Source organism: Nicotiana sylvestris, chromosome 8 (assembly GCF_000393655.2).
Source record: "Nicotiana sylvestris chromosome 8, ASM39365v2, whole genome shotgun sequence".
In the NCBI taxonomy this organism is placed as follows: domain Eukaryota; kingdom Viridiplantae; phylum Streptophyta; class Magnoliopsida; order Solanales; family Solanaceae; genus Nicotiana; species Nicotiana sylvestris.
This window is the reverse complement of record NC_091064.1, coordinates 164214061-164230532: the sequence shown is the minus strand read 5'-3', so window position 1 is coordinate 164230532 and position 16472 is coordinate 164214061. Positions and strand designations below refer to the sequence as shown.

Here is a 16472-nt window from a genome sequence, read left to right as displayed (position 1 = left end):
TTATAATTTTTTACATAATATCTTCCTCTTGGTTTCCTATATTTATATTTTGAATATTTTGATTTAAATTTCTTTTTCTTTCCTTCTTTTTTGTAATATTTATCTGTGCAGCCAAATTGGGGTGCTATTCTACTTTTGCAACATGCCAAATTTTTTACTAATATTTTTTCCATTTTCATGTTTTCTTTATATTTTTCACATAATTCTATAAACCAGTTTTGTAGAAATTTTATCCTTGCTCCTAATGTATCTGCTAGTCCTGCTTCGTTCCAATTTTTTATTATTTTTGAGCTAAAGGGTTCTGGTAATTTTGTAAAATATAATTTTCTTATCTCTTTACTTTCATCCGGACTATATGTTCCTTTATAATAATAGTCTCTAAATGCACAAGTATATTCATCTATATAACACATATTACATATTGCTAATTTTGTCATTAAATTCCTATTTGTAATTTTTTCTTTATTTTGTTCTTCTACTTCTGTTGTCATACTACTAAATTCATTTCTTATTGCTATTTCATATTTATTTAATATATCTGTAACTGTTGTTGTAGTTGTACCGTCAAGTTTTTTATTACTCCTTAATGTGTCTAAGCTTTCACTTGATAAATTTTGTAACCATAATTTTACAGTTCCTATTAATGTTCTTTCTATATATCCTGGTGTTTCCGCTATTGCTATTTTATTATCTATTAGTTGTTTTGAGATATATCCTATCCATAATTGTATTGTTTTATTTATATCTGCTACACAATCTAGATCTAAAAAATTATATTGTTCAGTTATCTGTCTTGGTGCCCATTTCTTATTTAACCTTTTATCCCATAATGTTTTGTTTCTTCCGATTGACTTAGTTCCGCATTTTTATAGTCATGCTGCTGACTTAGCTTGCTTTCCTCTAGCTGTTGTAATCTTTTTCCCATACCATCCATCTGTAAAGATAGAGTAGTAAGGATTGTAAATATGTCTTTTGATTCTTGGCTTTCATCTGTTTGGGTACCTTTGTCTTGATAGGTAGTCTGCAATAACATTCTTGTCAGTTCGTATTACTTCAATTGTAAATGTAAAATTTTGTATATTCAATACAAGTCTCCTTATTTCCTTTGTAGTTACTGAATCCTGTACTTTCCGTGTTATCCACCATTTTACTTGTGTATTATCTGTTCTTACTATAAATTTGTTATAAACAATATATGGCTCAAATGCTAACAAACATTTATATAATCCAAATAGTTCTTTCCTATTTATCTCCCATTTTAATTGTGGTTCCGTGTATGATCCGGAATAATATCTACAATGGTGTTCAATTTTTTCATTATCATATTTATATTTTAGAACTCCTCCGTAGCTGTGATCACTAGAATCAGTTTCTACAATATATGTAAACTGTTTCTTTTCATCCGGAAAATATAGTTTTGGTAATTTTTTACACATATTTTTTATCTTCTGTATATGTATTTTATCTTTTTCGTCAAAATGATATTCTATATCCTTTTTTAATTTTTTCTGTAATGGTTTTAAGTTTTCTGCCAATTTAGGAATATATTCTCTTACTTGGTTAACCAATCCTAAAAATGATTGTAACTTCTTTTTTGTATCAAGTGTTTCATTTAAGTTAATTATTTTTTGTACTATATGGGTTTGCATTTTTATTCCGTTTTTGTCTATTTGTATACCTAAAAATTCTATTTGATTTTTCATTACTTCTGCTTTCTTTTTACTTAAACTTATTCCTGATATTTCTACAATGTGTATGAATTTTTCTAGTAGTTTTATATGTTCGTTCTCTGTTCTAGAATACAACAGTATATCATCTATATATATTATACAATTTTCTAATTGGTTAAAGTAGTTATCCATAAAATGTTGATATCTACCTAGCCAGAAATGCAACCAACTACCAGAGCATTGAAAAAAGAATTTATTTCAAACGAGTTATTAACAAGATACTGCAAACTAGTAGGACACAAATATCCAGACCACATATGTTCAAAATGCAACGGAGATGATAACTATGTACCAGAAGTCCAACTAGAATGAATAACTACTAATTAGAAAACATATACGTAATGGTATGTTTACTATTACTTTCTTGTATGTACTTATTGTCTAATAATTCCTTTATATGCATTTTAAATTCTGTTAAATCATTAAAATTGTATTTTAAAGGTTTTTGTGTTATTATGCTATTTTCATCTATTAGTTCAATCTTTATTTTTGTTTTATGTTTTTCCCATCCTCGGAGTGGATTATCATTATATAGTAATTCTAATTTATCTTGTAGTAATTTTATTTTATTTATTGAGAAAATGATTATTTCTATATTATGGTTGCTTTGTATTACATTTTCTAATTTTTGGGTAATCTTTTCACTTCCTTTAATCCAGGGTGTTGTTTTTCTTACTTTATTATTTACTCTTTTTGCTCCTAATTTTTGTTTACACGGGGTAGTAAACCACCAATGTGTTTTTGTTATTATATGTGGGTATAATTTATCTAAAAATGGCATTCCTAATAATATATCTTTATTTGTAAATTCATAACTATATATTTCTTCTATGGTCAATATTTTATCCCATATTTGTATTTTTATATTCCTTGCTTTGTATGTTATCATACTTCCCTCATTATTGAATCCTGTTACTACTATAGGGGTTTTTAGCTTTTCCCATTTACTTTCTGGTAAACAATTATGTCTACACATGTTAGCTTCTGCTCCTGTATCCATCATAGGTGTATAGTATCTATTATAATATCCTTCTACTATTATCTTGGCAAGTATGTATATCTTTGGCATTATATCAAAGTTCTTTTTATTATTATTTTCTTATTTTCATAACTTATTGTTAATTGCCTATCTTCTAATTTATATGGTTTGACTTTTTCTAACCATTTTATTCCTAGTGTAATGTTTTTATCGCCTTGATATATTTTAAAATTTATTAATATTGGTATTCCTCCAATAATTAATTCTTTTTCAGTTGTTTCTTCGTTTTTTCTTAACGCTTTTGGTAGTTCTGAATTTTGCTGTTCTATTGTTACTATCTCTTGTTCTGGTATTAATTCTCTTATAACATAATTCTCTTCCTGTCCTGTATTTATTAGTATTAAATATTTTCTTTGGTCCATTATTCCTGTTATATAATAATGGTGTGAGTTTATTTCTTCTATTTTTTGTTCTATTAATTTTTGTGGAGTGGTATAATTTATTCTTCTTGATGTACTTCTTGATGTACTTATTCTTGATGACGTTTCTGGCATTTCATTATTTATTCGTTTTGATGTGCTTAATCTTTCTTTTACTATTTCTAAATCTTCATCCATGTCCATTTCCGTATAACTGTAATCATTGTTGTCTATAACTGATACTATTCTTTCGAATGGATTTTCTATTTTTATTTTATTTATTTTATTTTTAGCTGTTATCTTATGTTTTGTTGTTAAGACATATAGATTTTTACATCTTGCTGTGAATATTTTACTTCCTGGTGCTAATTCTATTCCAGACATTTTCCAGTATAGTACTAATGATTTATCTATATTTTTATCATCTACTGCTACTGAATAGTTAGCACTTATTATAAATTTAAATTTTTGGTATATTAAGTTACCTCTTACGGCACTTATTATACTCGTTTCTATAGGTTGTACAATTCTATCATCTGCCAAGTATATTTCTATAGGGGTATCTATTCCTTCCCTAAAACATGCTTTTATTAGGATTTGAGGTCTAACTCTCAATTTTACAAAAAATCCCAATTCTTCCCAAAATTCCTAATTTTCTACCATGAAAGAGCATAGATTAATGTTAGAAATCAATGAGTGTTGATAGAAATGGAGGAAAACGAGTTAAAGTATATTAAACTAAGAATTAATAATGAATTTTCTCTTCAAAAATGCCTCTAGGCCGAGCTCTAATAAAAAATGGTGAAAATGGGTGGAATCCCGTGTTTGGGATATTTAATTGACTAGGCGTCAGGCCTTCTTCGCATTCACGAAGGCACTGACGCGTTTGCCAAGCAGCAACAACCAATGGCCTTCGTGTTCGCTAAGGCTTACTTACCCCCTGTCATCGCGTTTGCGGCCCAGTGAACACATTCGCAAAGAGTAACTGACAGGATCCCTCCAACGACCCCATAACTCTACGCATTCGCGAGAGGAAGGACGCGTTCGTGAAGGGTAAGTCCCCAATACTTCGCATTCGTGACCAGCTCCTCACGTTCGCGCAGAAGAAACTCTTCCCCAACCCATATTCCCCTTCGCGATCGTGAAAGAGGCTTCACAATCGCGAAGCACATGACACCAGATATCAGAAATAGCAAAAACCAAATATTCTTCTAAGTTCAATATGGTCTGCAGCCTATCTGAAACTCACACGAGTCCCTCGGGCTCCCAACCAAACATGCACACAAGTATAATAACCTCATACGAACTTGCTCATGCGATCAAACCATCAAAATAACGTCTAGAATCACGAATCGGATGCAAAAATGCATGAAAATCCCAATGAACTTCAAGAACTTCTAGGATTACAACCGAGCGTCCCAACCACATCAAATCAACTCCAAATGACACCAAAATTTGCGGGTATGTTTTGTCATTTGGAACTTACCTGCAAATTCTAAACCTTTAAATGAAAAGGCTTGACCATTTGGCTAAAAAAAAAAGAAACCAAAATCTGAACCCTATAGCCTTAAAGTCAAACCATGGTCAAACTTAGGAAAATTCTAAACCTTTAAATGACCAACTTCTGCCAAATGGTGCCGAAACCTTTTAGAAACATCGAAATATAAATTTGGGCATATGCCCAAGTCCAAAATCATCATTTGGAGCTACCCGAATCATCAAATCTCCGATCTGACGTCAAATACTCAAAAAAAAGTCATACTTGATCAATTCTTTCAACTTTGAGCTTCTCAAATGAGAGTCACCCCTTAAAATCATTTCCAAACCACTCAAAAGCCAGAGCTGATGATGCACACAAGTCATAAAACACTATGTAAAGCTACTCATAACCTGAAATTGTCAAACCAGACGCAATTTCTCAAAATGACCAGATGACCAGCCAGGCCATTACACTTAGGCTCAGTTCTTTACTTATACATAAATACCTTAAATTGGTTTATTGTGACTCTGCTTAACTACTTTGACTAGAGAGTCGGGATAGACCCGATCCTAAGTGAATTATGTGCCAATGTGAAAGTGAGATTTTGTTGATATTCTGTGCAGGTCAGATGATGTCTAGAACTTGCCATATGTGTTTGCAAAGCGAAATAGAGTCTTGTTCAGTCTAGGAAGTGATATAGGAATTTTTTTTGTGTGCCAATTATATGCTTGTGATCCGCCTAATTGTTGTGTACCCTAGTAGCCCTTTGAGCCTGTAATCCTATTTTCTTTGCCAACCACACTACAAGCCTGACCCCTTTGTTTGAATTGACTATCTGTTTGAAGCGTTTACCTCTCTTAAGCACTTGATATATTTATGAGCTTGTTAAAAGCTAAGTGGAGGTATGGTTGGGTTTTTGAGTGGAACTATAGAACAGGAGAAACATGCACTGTTTGAAAAAAAAATTGTGAGAGCCACTTGTAAGGAATCAAAATAAAACTCAGAATCTAGCAAAAGAAGAAAACAAATTGTTACACCCCGCAGTATAACATCGATGTTATGCTCTGCAGTAATATATTACGATGATGTTACCCTCTACAGTAATATATTACGATGATGTTATGCCTTGCAGTATTACATTACGATGATGTTACGCTTCACAGTATTAAGTTACGACAATATTGCACCCAGCACTATTACATTACGAAGATGTTATGCTTCGTAGTATTAAGTTACGACAGTACTGCACCCAGCAATATTACATTACGGTGATGTCACGCTTAGCTGTATTAAGTGACGACGATGTTGCACCCTGAAGTATTGTACGTTGAATTTGTCATAAGGTAATTGACATCAGTCCAAGTAAAAAATTATTTGGAAATTATAAGGATTATGTTATTCACAAGTGATTAGTAAATTCACGAAAGTGAAAGGGGGAGCAAGTCAAAGAAAATGAATTTTGTCCAAGTTTGGCATTTTGGGGTAAAATACGGCCCGAACTAAAATACCCGGTATTTATGGAGTAGTGTCATACAAGGTACTACATGACCATAAAATGTACAAGGTATGTTAAAAGAGAGTAGTATTTTAAGTAAGTGGAGATAATTCTTAATTATACGGGTAATTAGTTAATTACCGAGTAACGGGAAGTTACCTAGTTAATTATTGAAGTGTGGAAATAAGACGTGGGAGCAAGCCACTACTAAGACATATGACTCTTAGTCATAATGCCTTAGGTGGCCACCTAAAGTTAGGTACATAGTGACACCTATGTATAAGACTTTTCCAATTTGGTTTCCTTATTACAAAGCTTGGTTTTTATTGATTTCATTTTACACAATCTTTCCTCCTAAAGGAAAAACTTTCAGAAACATATGCTAAACAAAGCTTGGCATGATCTATACGACAAAAACGAAACGTGAAAAGGCACAAATTTCATAAATGACTATATTCATAGAAGTATTAGAGATATCTATGTTTTTGAATTTCAATGAGTCATAATATTTTATCATCTGTTCATATGTCTTAGAAAATATAAAATTTGAAAAGAGTTTACTTTATGATATTGCTCAAATGCAAAATGTTCTTATGACATTCCGAAGGGTTTTATTAACGTACTTTTCATGCATTGCATTCATGTACATTGACCCATGACCAGATGGCGTTATATACACGTATATATGTATATGTATATATATATATATATATATATATATATATATATATATATATATATATATATATATATATATATATATGTATATATATGTATGTATTTGGGATATGGGAAAGGTTATGGTGTTATATATACGCACCACCACCTTATCAGCTGGTATACATTGATTATTTTGCCCACAGTGGTCAAGATGATATGATGCGATACCCTCAGAGGCTGATGATGTTATGAAACATATACCTATGCACGACATGACATTCATACGCATATGGATGATACTATAATTATTTCATGATTTACAAAGTTATTCAGACATATAGGTGGAGTCATTTACTCTATATTTTCTCCATGTCTGTTATGTACTTATATGCCTTACATACTCAGTACATTATTTGTACTAATGTCCCTTTTGCCTGGGGACGCTGTGTTTCATGCCCGCAGGTCCTGTTAGACAGTTCGAGAGCCCTCCAAGTAGGCTATTAGCTCAACGGAAGATGTTGGTGCGCTCCATTTGCTTCGGAGTTGCTTGTCTGGTTAGTATGAGTTATATGTGTATTATTTGGTATGGCAGGACTCTGTCCCGACCTTTATGAAACTTATGTATTCTTAGAGGCTTGTGGACAGATGACATGTACGTAAAAGATTGTATGGCATTGTTGGCCTATGTTCAGTGTTGAAGTGGTTATTTTGGTCTTCGAGGCCCATATGGCTTATGTATAAGTAGGCATCACTTGTTGTATTCTACCCATTTCACGGTAGCCTCTCCGGCTCAGTTATCTATGATAATATGAGATGAAAAGATACATAATGTTGGTACTCGGTTGAGTAAGGTACCGAGTGCCTATTGCTGCCCATCGGTTTGGGTCGTGACAGAAGTAGTATTAGAGCAGTTCTGTCCTAGGAAGTCTACAAGTCGTGTCTAGTAGAGTCTTATTTATGGGTGTGTCGTGCACCACACTTATAAGTAGGAGGCTATAGGGCATTTATGATTGTCACTCTTTCTTCTTACTCTAGATCGTGTGGTAGAGCTCATTTATAAGAATTCAAATTCCGAAATTCTTTTTTTTCTGTAATAAGATGATACCTACATCTAGAAAGAAGGATTGGAAAGAGATATAGTTGTGGAAAGGTGAGTCAGAGGAATTGGATTTTTGTAACATGCCTACGACAAGTAAATGTGAGGTCTTTAGAAGATCATAGGTGTACTGAAAGGTGTAAGCTTCCTGATAAGAAGCCTTAAGGCAAGAAATGTCTATCCATCTTTATATTGAATGATAACGAGATATTCAAAAGATAAATACAAGTTTCAACAAGTAAAAGAAACAAGATGAAGAAGGGTACGAGGCTCCCATTTAATGAAGGTTAACAACGTTTATAATTTAGGCAGAGGAACATAAGCTTTTTTAGTTATATTCAATAGTAACAAAGGTATATATAATTGGTTGCACCCATTCCAGATATGCCCTATGGGGGTTAATAGAAGTAGTATAAGAAGATATGATGGATGAATTGTTTCGTCAATTGACATTTCCGAAGGATATTGCAAATGTGCTAATAGATCTCTTTATGAGACACCCAGATGGTGCACTCTAAAATAGTACAGCTAGATATGAGTACTATAAAGATAGGCACTGGAAGCCTTAAAGGGATAAATATTACCTTAGTATGGCTTCCATCCCTAGCAGAACGAGAATGCTTGGCAACCCGAAGAGCCAATGGATGAAGCAAGGGGGGCTAAAAGCAAAAGATTGTCATGTTGAAGTTTTCAAAAGAAAGTGATAGTCAAAAATATTAGCAGGAAAATAAGAAGAGAGATAAGGAAGCATTAAGAATAAGGTGTAATGCAAGGATAACGACGGTAAAAAAATGACAGTATTACAGAGTCTATAGCCAGTTGAAGGAAGGGACGAGGGGTGACAGGCCTTGAGACAACAAATGAGTATAGGTCATAAAGTTATATCCTCATTTCGATAAATGAGCTCATGACTCCAACGCGACTACCAGAAGGAAAAGTTAGACCCTAAAGTAATAAAAATCAGTATGGACTGGTGAATAAGATAAACTAAACATGAATAAGGAACTGAGTGATTTGATAATAGTCAGCATCATGAGAATTTCACATTGCATTCCGGCAATAATAGAATGGACAACAGAAGAAGATCCATGATGAATTTAGAGAATGGTCATTCAGGGAGACGCTTCCCTAAACCAAGCAATGTGAACAAGTTAAGCTTAAGAGATTGTATGTGCCAGTTATGCTAAATGTCACCATCGCGAGCGAGGGATTTTGTTATCCTTGGTATAGAAGAATTACTGTAAGGGAGGTAAGGGTTCCTGCACGGGATATTATTGATAAATAAGGAGCCAGTACATAAGGTAAGTAATAAACGGAAATAACCCAAGAAAGATTACGCAGAATATGGATATAAGAATGGGCTAACGAGTAAGTAGTAGTTGATTCAGGAAGAGCCTAGTCATGACTAGACATGAAGTTACAGACAAATCAACAGATCATGCAAGATAAATGTAGTAAACTCCAACATGGAGAATTCAGCCTCTGGCAGTAATATCATTATAATACTTGAGATATATTCAAATAGGAGTCGGGGTAGTTAAAGGTACCGTATGAGTGTTACAGGGATAAAATAAAGTGCCACTGGGAAGGCAATCAAAATATCAGTTCAGGAGCAACCTTACAAGAACAAGGGCGTGGAGATAAGTAACTACGGATAAGTATAGGCAAGGAAGGACATCAGAAGTTTCGTCAAGTATACGATGTAATAGGCTCACAACTTTACAAGAGTCAGAGGGTCTTCCCTGTGTACTACGACGAAAGACTAGCTGAGAAAATAAGGAAGAAGGCTTCAACCTCGGCACAATGACCTAAAGAGGAAATGCTCATGTGACACTAGTCTCAAAACAACATTGCATGAACTTCCTAAGAAAGTGGCACCTACAGTGGCTAATGAACAGGGAGTAAAATCAGAAGTGATGGAATTTCAAATATGTGGGCACTAAGATAAGCTAAGTATGGATGCAACAAGGGGCAGAAAAATCAGGAAAAGTAATAGCTTACGTTTAAAGAAAGCTAAGATGAAAAAAAAGGGATTATTCTATCAATGATCTGGAGTTGGTTACATTATGAACGCGTGTAGGGGTTCGGAGTTTTATACATACAACATATACAGCCATAGAAGATTCTGGTATATGTTAAAAGAAAGAAATGAGACCAGGTCACAGATGAAGGATTAAGTTATTAAAGGATTGTATCATGCATATCCCATAGCGCCATGAACGGCTAAAAGTAATAACTAATACAATGAGCCGCAGATCGCAAGATAGCTTAAGCCTACGTAAAGGTTGACCAGAGGAAAGAGAAAACTAAAGAGTTACATCAACTAAGTAAATTAGGAGTTTGATTATTGAACCCAGAAAATTATGGACATAGTGATTGAGAACATAGCAGAATCACTCATAATATTGAGGTGCAAGAGATATAGCACAACAACCATATTCTATAATGACTCTACGATAAAGCCGGTTAGAAAATACTAGCCTCATAAGAATTCAGTATGGAACTCCTATCGGATTGTATAGGCACCAGAGGTGCAAATATTATAATAGAGTTTTAAATTATGGATGTGAATTCTACCTATATGGAAGGAAGGCCATTAAGGAGATAAAAGACGTGATATGAAACTTTAAGTACGTAAGGTAAAGGTAAATGATGTACGAGATGCAGAAGGTTGTGAATAGTTCATACTTCAAATAGAAGGCTAGAAGTGCGGGGATTCAATATCCAAGAATGATATTCGGCATCGTCAGTGGCATATGTTCTAGTCAATGATTTCTAGGTATCAAGAGGTCTAGTTAAGAATGTAAAGAAGAGATAGAGACGATGTGATGTCTCGCTTGATGTTCTAAAATAATACAAGGAAATTCAAGCAAGTTGAAGGAAGATTACGAGTAGTATAAATAGATATGTATAGGCCGCAAGCCAAAGTATAGTAAAGTGACAAAGTTTTATGACATGATGTAAGAACGTGAAAAGGCGAGTGAGAAAGTGACGAGAATGGATAAGTCCTCGGGATTAGGCCCATGAAAACAAGGGAGCTAATGGCTTCTCTATGTTATAGTAAGCTCAGTATAGCCTGAATGGACTCAAAGGAGTTACCCTTCATAAGTAGTATTTAGAAGAGATGGAATGCTGCTATAATAGTAGAATAAGGGCGTAATTGTGATAGATAAAGGATGACGTTTGGACCTTCGATTGAGTAATGATTTGAAAAAAAAAGAGAAAAAAAAGGATTCATGAATTGTATGGGATTAAAATACTCACGTAAGAGAATCACCTTGGGATGCTATAGAATAGGGTTATTGAAGTACGGTATCGCCACTAAGTGGATCAGGAAAATTACTTCGAATATTCCTTGATGTAACGTAAGCCCTAGGGGCAAAGTATTACGTAAGAAGTTTCAAGTTATCAGTGGTATATTGTAGATCAATATTGAGGTGAATCAACAATGGATGGACAAAAGTCACAAAATATGAGATGAGATTAGGCCGTCATTCTAAAAATAAGCAGTAATGAGGAAGCATTAAAGGACTTAAATTTATACATATAGAATAAGCAATGAGAGTAAGCTGGGATTTGGTAGCAGACCTCATCAACAATAAATTAAAGAGTTATGGCAATAAATTCATACGGATGGCTAAACGGACCTATGCGATGAGATATAGAAATATTCGTGAATTCAACAAAGTACCAAGCGAAGAACTTCAGTATACTCATAGATGCCCAAAGGGACATCTTATCAAGCTCTACATATGAATCCTAGAGATTGGGCACACTTACAAGGTCAAACTTGTACAGGCTGCATGATGAAAAGTAGCAACAGTAACGAGATTGTAAGGATTTCGACTACAAGTTATGGTGTGAGAAGGAGGCCTAAGAGGGGAGTGCCTTGGACTTTGGACTTATTCACAGACTCGTCGCCTAGATGGAAAGGGAGGTTCTAAAGTATTCGGAAGATATAAGTTAAGAAAATGATAAGTGCATCAGTCAGCATTCGAGGACGAATGTTCCAAAGGGGGGGATAATGTTACGCTCCGCAATATTACGTCGATGTTATGCTCTGCAGTAATATATTACGATGATGTTACCCTCTACAGTAATATATTACGATGATGTTATGCCTTGCAGTATTACATTATGATGATGTTACGCTTTGCAGTATTAAGTTACGACAGTATTGCACCCAGCAGTATTACATTACGGTGATGTTAAGCTTTGCAGTATTAAGTTACGACGGTGTTGCACCTAGCCGTATTACATTACGGTGACGTCACGCTTCGCACTATTAAGTTACGACGATGTTGCACCATGAAGTATTTTACGTTGAATTTGTCGTAAGGTAATTGACATCAGTCCAAGTAAAAGATTATTTGGAGATTATAAGGATTATGCTATTCACAAGTGATTAGTAAATTCATGAAAGTGAAAGGTGGAGCAAGTCAAAGAAAATAAATTTTGTCCAAGTTTGGCATTTTGGGGTAAAATACGGCCCGAGCTAAAATACCCAGTATTTATGGACTAGTGTCATACAAGGTACTACATGACCATAAAGTGTACAAGGTATGTTAAAATAGAGTAGTATTTTAAGTAAGTGGAGATAATTCTTAATTATACGGAAAATTGGTTAATTACCGAGTAACGGAACATTACCTAGTTAATTATTGAAGTGTGGAAATAAGACGTGGTAGCAAGCCACTACTAAGATTTATGACTCTTAGTCATAATGTTTTAGGTGGCCACCTAAAGTTAGGTACATAGTGACACCTACGTATAAGACTTTTCCAATTTGGTTTCCTTATTACAAAGCTTGGTTTTTATTGATTTTAATTTTACACAATCTTTCCTTTTAAAGCAAAAAGCTTCAGAAACATATGCTAACACTTAAATGTAAGGAGACATTCTAATCCTAAGCAAAAATTTTGTTCAATTCAAAGAAGCAGAAGCTTCGTTCTTTCATTAAAGAAGAAGCTTCATTTTGTGCAAATAATTCAAGGAACAGGTATGTTAAGGCTATCCCTTCTTTCTTTTGGCATGATCTATACAACACAAATGAAATGTGCAAAGGCACAAATTCCATAAATGACTCTATTCATAGAAGTATTAGAGATATTTATGTTCTTTAATTTCCATGTGTCATAATTTTTTATCATCTGTTCATGGGTCTCAGAAAAATATGAAATTAGAAAAGAGTTTACTTTATGATATCACTCAAAGGCAAAATGGTCTTATGACATTCCGAAGGATTTTATTAACGTACTTTTCATGCATTGCATTCATGTACATTGAACCATGACCAGATGGCGTTATATACGCGTATATATATATATGTATATATATGTATATGGGATATGGGAAAGGTTATGGCATTATATACGCACCACCACCTGATCAACTGGTATACGTTGATAATTTTGCCCACAATGGCCAAGATGATATGATGGGATGCCCTCAGAGGCTGATGATGTTATGAAACATATACCTATGCACGACATGACATTCATATGCATATGCATGATACTATAATTATTTCATGATTTACAAAGTTATTCAAACATACAGGTGGAGTCATTTACTGTATATTTCCTCCATGTATGTTATGTACTTATATGCCTTACATATCCAGTACATTATTCGTACTGATGTCCCTTTTGCCTGGGGATGCTGCGTTTCATGACTGCAGGTCCTGATAGACAGTTTGGGAGCCCTCCATGTAGGCTATCAGCTCAGCGGAAGATGTTGGTGCGCTCCATTTGTTTCGGAGTTGCTTTTCTGGTTAGTATGAGTTAGATGTGTATTATTTGGTATGGTGGGACTCTATCCTGACCTTTATGAAAATTATATTTTCTTATAGGCTTGTAGACAGATGTCATGTACGTAAAAGATTGTATGGCCTTGTCAGCCTATGTTCAGTGTTCAAGTGATTATTTTGGTCTTAGAGGCCCATATTGCTTATGTATAAGTTGGCATCACTTGTTGTATTCTACCCATTTCACGGGAGCCTCTCCGGCTCAATTATCTATGATAGTATGACATGAAAAGATGCGTTATGTTGGTACTCAGTTGAGTAAGGTATCAGATTCCCATGGCGGCCCATCGGTTTGCGCCGTGACAGAAATGTTGGTGTTTGTATATATTATAAAGAAATTTATTTCATACTAGTGGTAAATATTGTTTTATCTGTGCTTAAGGGAATCGGGACCTTGGTGTTAATATGATGTGAAGGTTGGGAATTGGTTCAACACAAGTGTGATATTTGAATTGTTAATGTAAATATATTAAAGTGGTCAGGGAGGTGTAGCCACTATATCTATATGTATCTTACCCGTTCCTCAGCCTGCATTACAACCAAAATAGTCCTACTTGATCCTTGACTGAATGAGCTCAATTAGTAGAGTATTACACTACGGTCAAGCCTATGATACATTCTCTGTGGCGCATGAATTTTATTTCTTAAAGTGAGTGAATACTTTCTATCTTGAGTTCCTTTGTTCTTGAATTTTATTGTGTGTGAAACTACTCTGTAGTGTTTGTGTGATGGCACATGATTTGCAAAGGTAAGGTAAAGCCTTTGACCTTTGTGTTAGAGTAACTGAACAAGTTGTGAAAAATATGTGGTGCTTTTGAGTAGAGTCTTGAGGTTAGGATGTTATGATATGGTGCTTAGTCTATTTTTAATATTCTTGGCATGATGTGTTAGGAATGTTGTATAATGAAGAGGTCTTCCCTATGTGAAGTGTAGTTTGAATGCTCGAGGACAAGCAATAGTCTAAGCGTGGGGTGTTGATGGTAGGTTAGAAAACCATGTTTTAGCTGTATTTTACACCCTAATTACTGCATTTTACGTGTGTGTGAGCTTAAATAATGGTGATTTGCACTTATGATGTGTTTTATGTCTTGCAGGAAATGATTTCGAGTTAAAAGGATAAATCGGAGCTTTGAAGTCTGAGTAAAATCTAAAGAATTAAACTAGGATCGCATCCGGGGCTCTTGGACAGGCGTTGGATACGAAAGTGGGAAAAAATTGCAAGGTCAGGACAAATGCACTAATGCAACGCACAAAGCCTAGCATGGTGTGATGCATTAGTGCAAAAATGCGTTAGAAGTTTGACAAGTTCAGAGACTGGGTTTCTTTGGTCTGATAAGAAAAAGATTTGCTGCAACGCAGACTGCAATGCATGGTGAGATGCACTAAGGCAAAATTTTGCCAAACATGCGGAGTTCAGAGAGTTTGCAACTGAGTAAAGTACACTGATGCGATGCAGCCTGCGACGCACTATGTGACGCATGAAGTGTAATAAGTTTGCAGGTTTTCCTATTTCGGCTCATAGAGGGTAGTTTTGTCCGGATTTATTTCTACATGGTATAAATACACTAGAAATATATTTTTTGAAGTACTTTTGACCTATGAATGATTGGAGAACCAACCAAGGCAAAAGGACTCAAGAATTCATCAAGATTTCAACCAACGAGCGGTGCAATATGAGAGTTTGTATCGAATCATTGTCATTGATGTTTTCTTTGTGTTTAAACCTTATTGAGATGGTTTTTTCCATAGCTATGGAGTAAATTCCATTAGGGTGTTGACAGATACAGTGTTTTGATAACTTGATTAGGGATTCGATTCTTGATAATTGATGGAATTAATTGATGTAGTTTTAGTTCATATTATGGAGTTGTTTCTTATTTTGCTTAATCGAAAGAGGAGCTTGATATTGAATTTCTTTACATCATATATTCTAGTTTAAATTCATGATTCAAATAGCTAATCGAAAGAGCCTCTTGAATTCTTAATCAAACTAGAAAATAGGAAAATATTCGCGAGAAGTTACACTTTAGAACATAACCAACATTTTATTCTTGCAATTGTTTATCGTGCTTCAATTGGATTAATTAATGAAATTAACATTTAATCGAAAGAGGAACCTTAACTTCAAGTGTAATTTGATCATCTGTTGAATTCATGATAATCAACAGTATTATAGAGTGAATTAACTCAAGAATTGAATCCCAAGTTAATTATCTTGCACATATCTAGCCAAATACACTTATTTCTCTCATTGATATTTCTTTGTTGCTCATATGCTATCTTTTGTGATCAATTGTTAATTGCTTAATTTTTAATAGTTAATCATAGTAATAGTCATCAAATCAAGTGTTAGTTTTCCTGGATAGTAGTCAACTGAAGATTATTCAAACACTATTTAAATCTAATCCATTTGGAGACGATAATTAAACTATATTATCTTTGACTAGCGAGCAATAATTTTGTATTGTATTTTGCGCTCGTCATTAAGTTCATTCATAAGCCAAATAATAGAATGTCACGACCCAATTTCCATTGTAGGCCTTGATGGCGCCCAACGTTACCGTTAGGCAAACCAACAATGAACTATCCATTTAAATGTTCATTTTATTCCTTTTAAAGTCATGAATTTTATTTAATAAAAAAATCAAGAATAAATAGCCATGGTGATGTAATGTATAAAATAAAATGTAAGAGTGAAATAGTGATATTAATAGATAAAAAATCATAAGTATCTACTAGAAATTCCCAAAATACGGTGTCACAAGTGCACGAGCAATCTAGTAGAATATACAAACCACTACAACAAG

At 34.2% G+C, this 16472-nt stretch overlaps 1 long non-coding RNA gene across 1 annotated transcript; it reads left to right on the top strand.

Annotated features, from left to right (window-relative positions):
• Positions 1–12733: 12733 nt before the first annotated feature.
• Positions 12734–15468, top strand: LOC104222879 (uncharacterized). Its single transcript, XR_710013.2, has 3 exons — positions 12734–12858; positions 13540–13631; positions 14760–15468. It is a non-coding gene; the product is annotated as an uncharacterized lncRNA (long non-coding RNA).
• The last annotated feature ends 1004 nt before the right edge of the window (positions 15469–16472 follow it).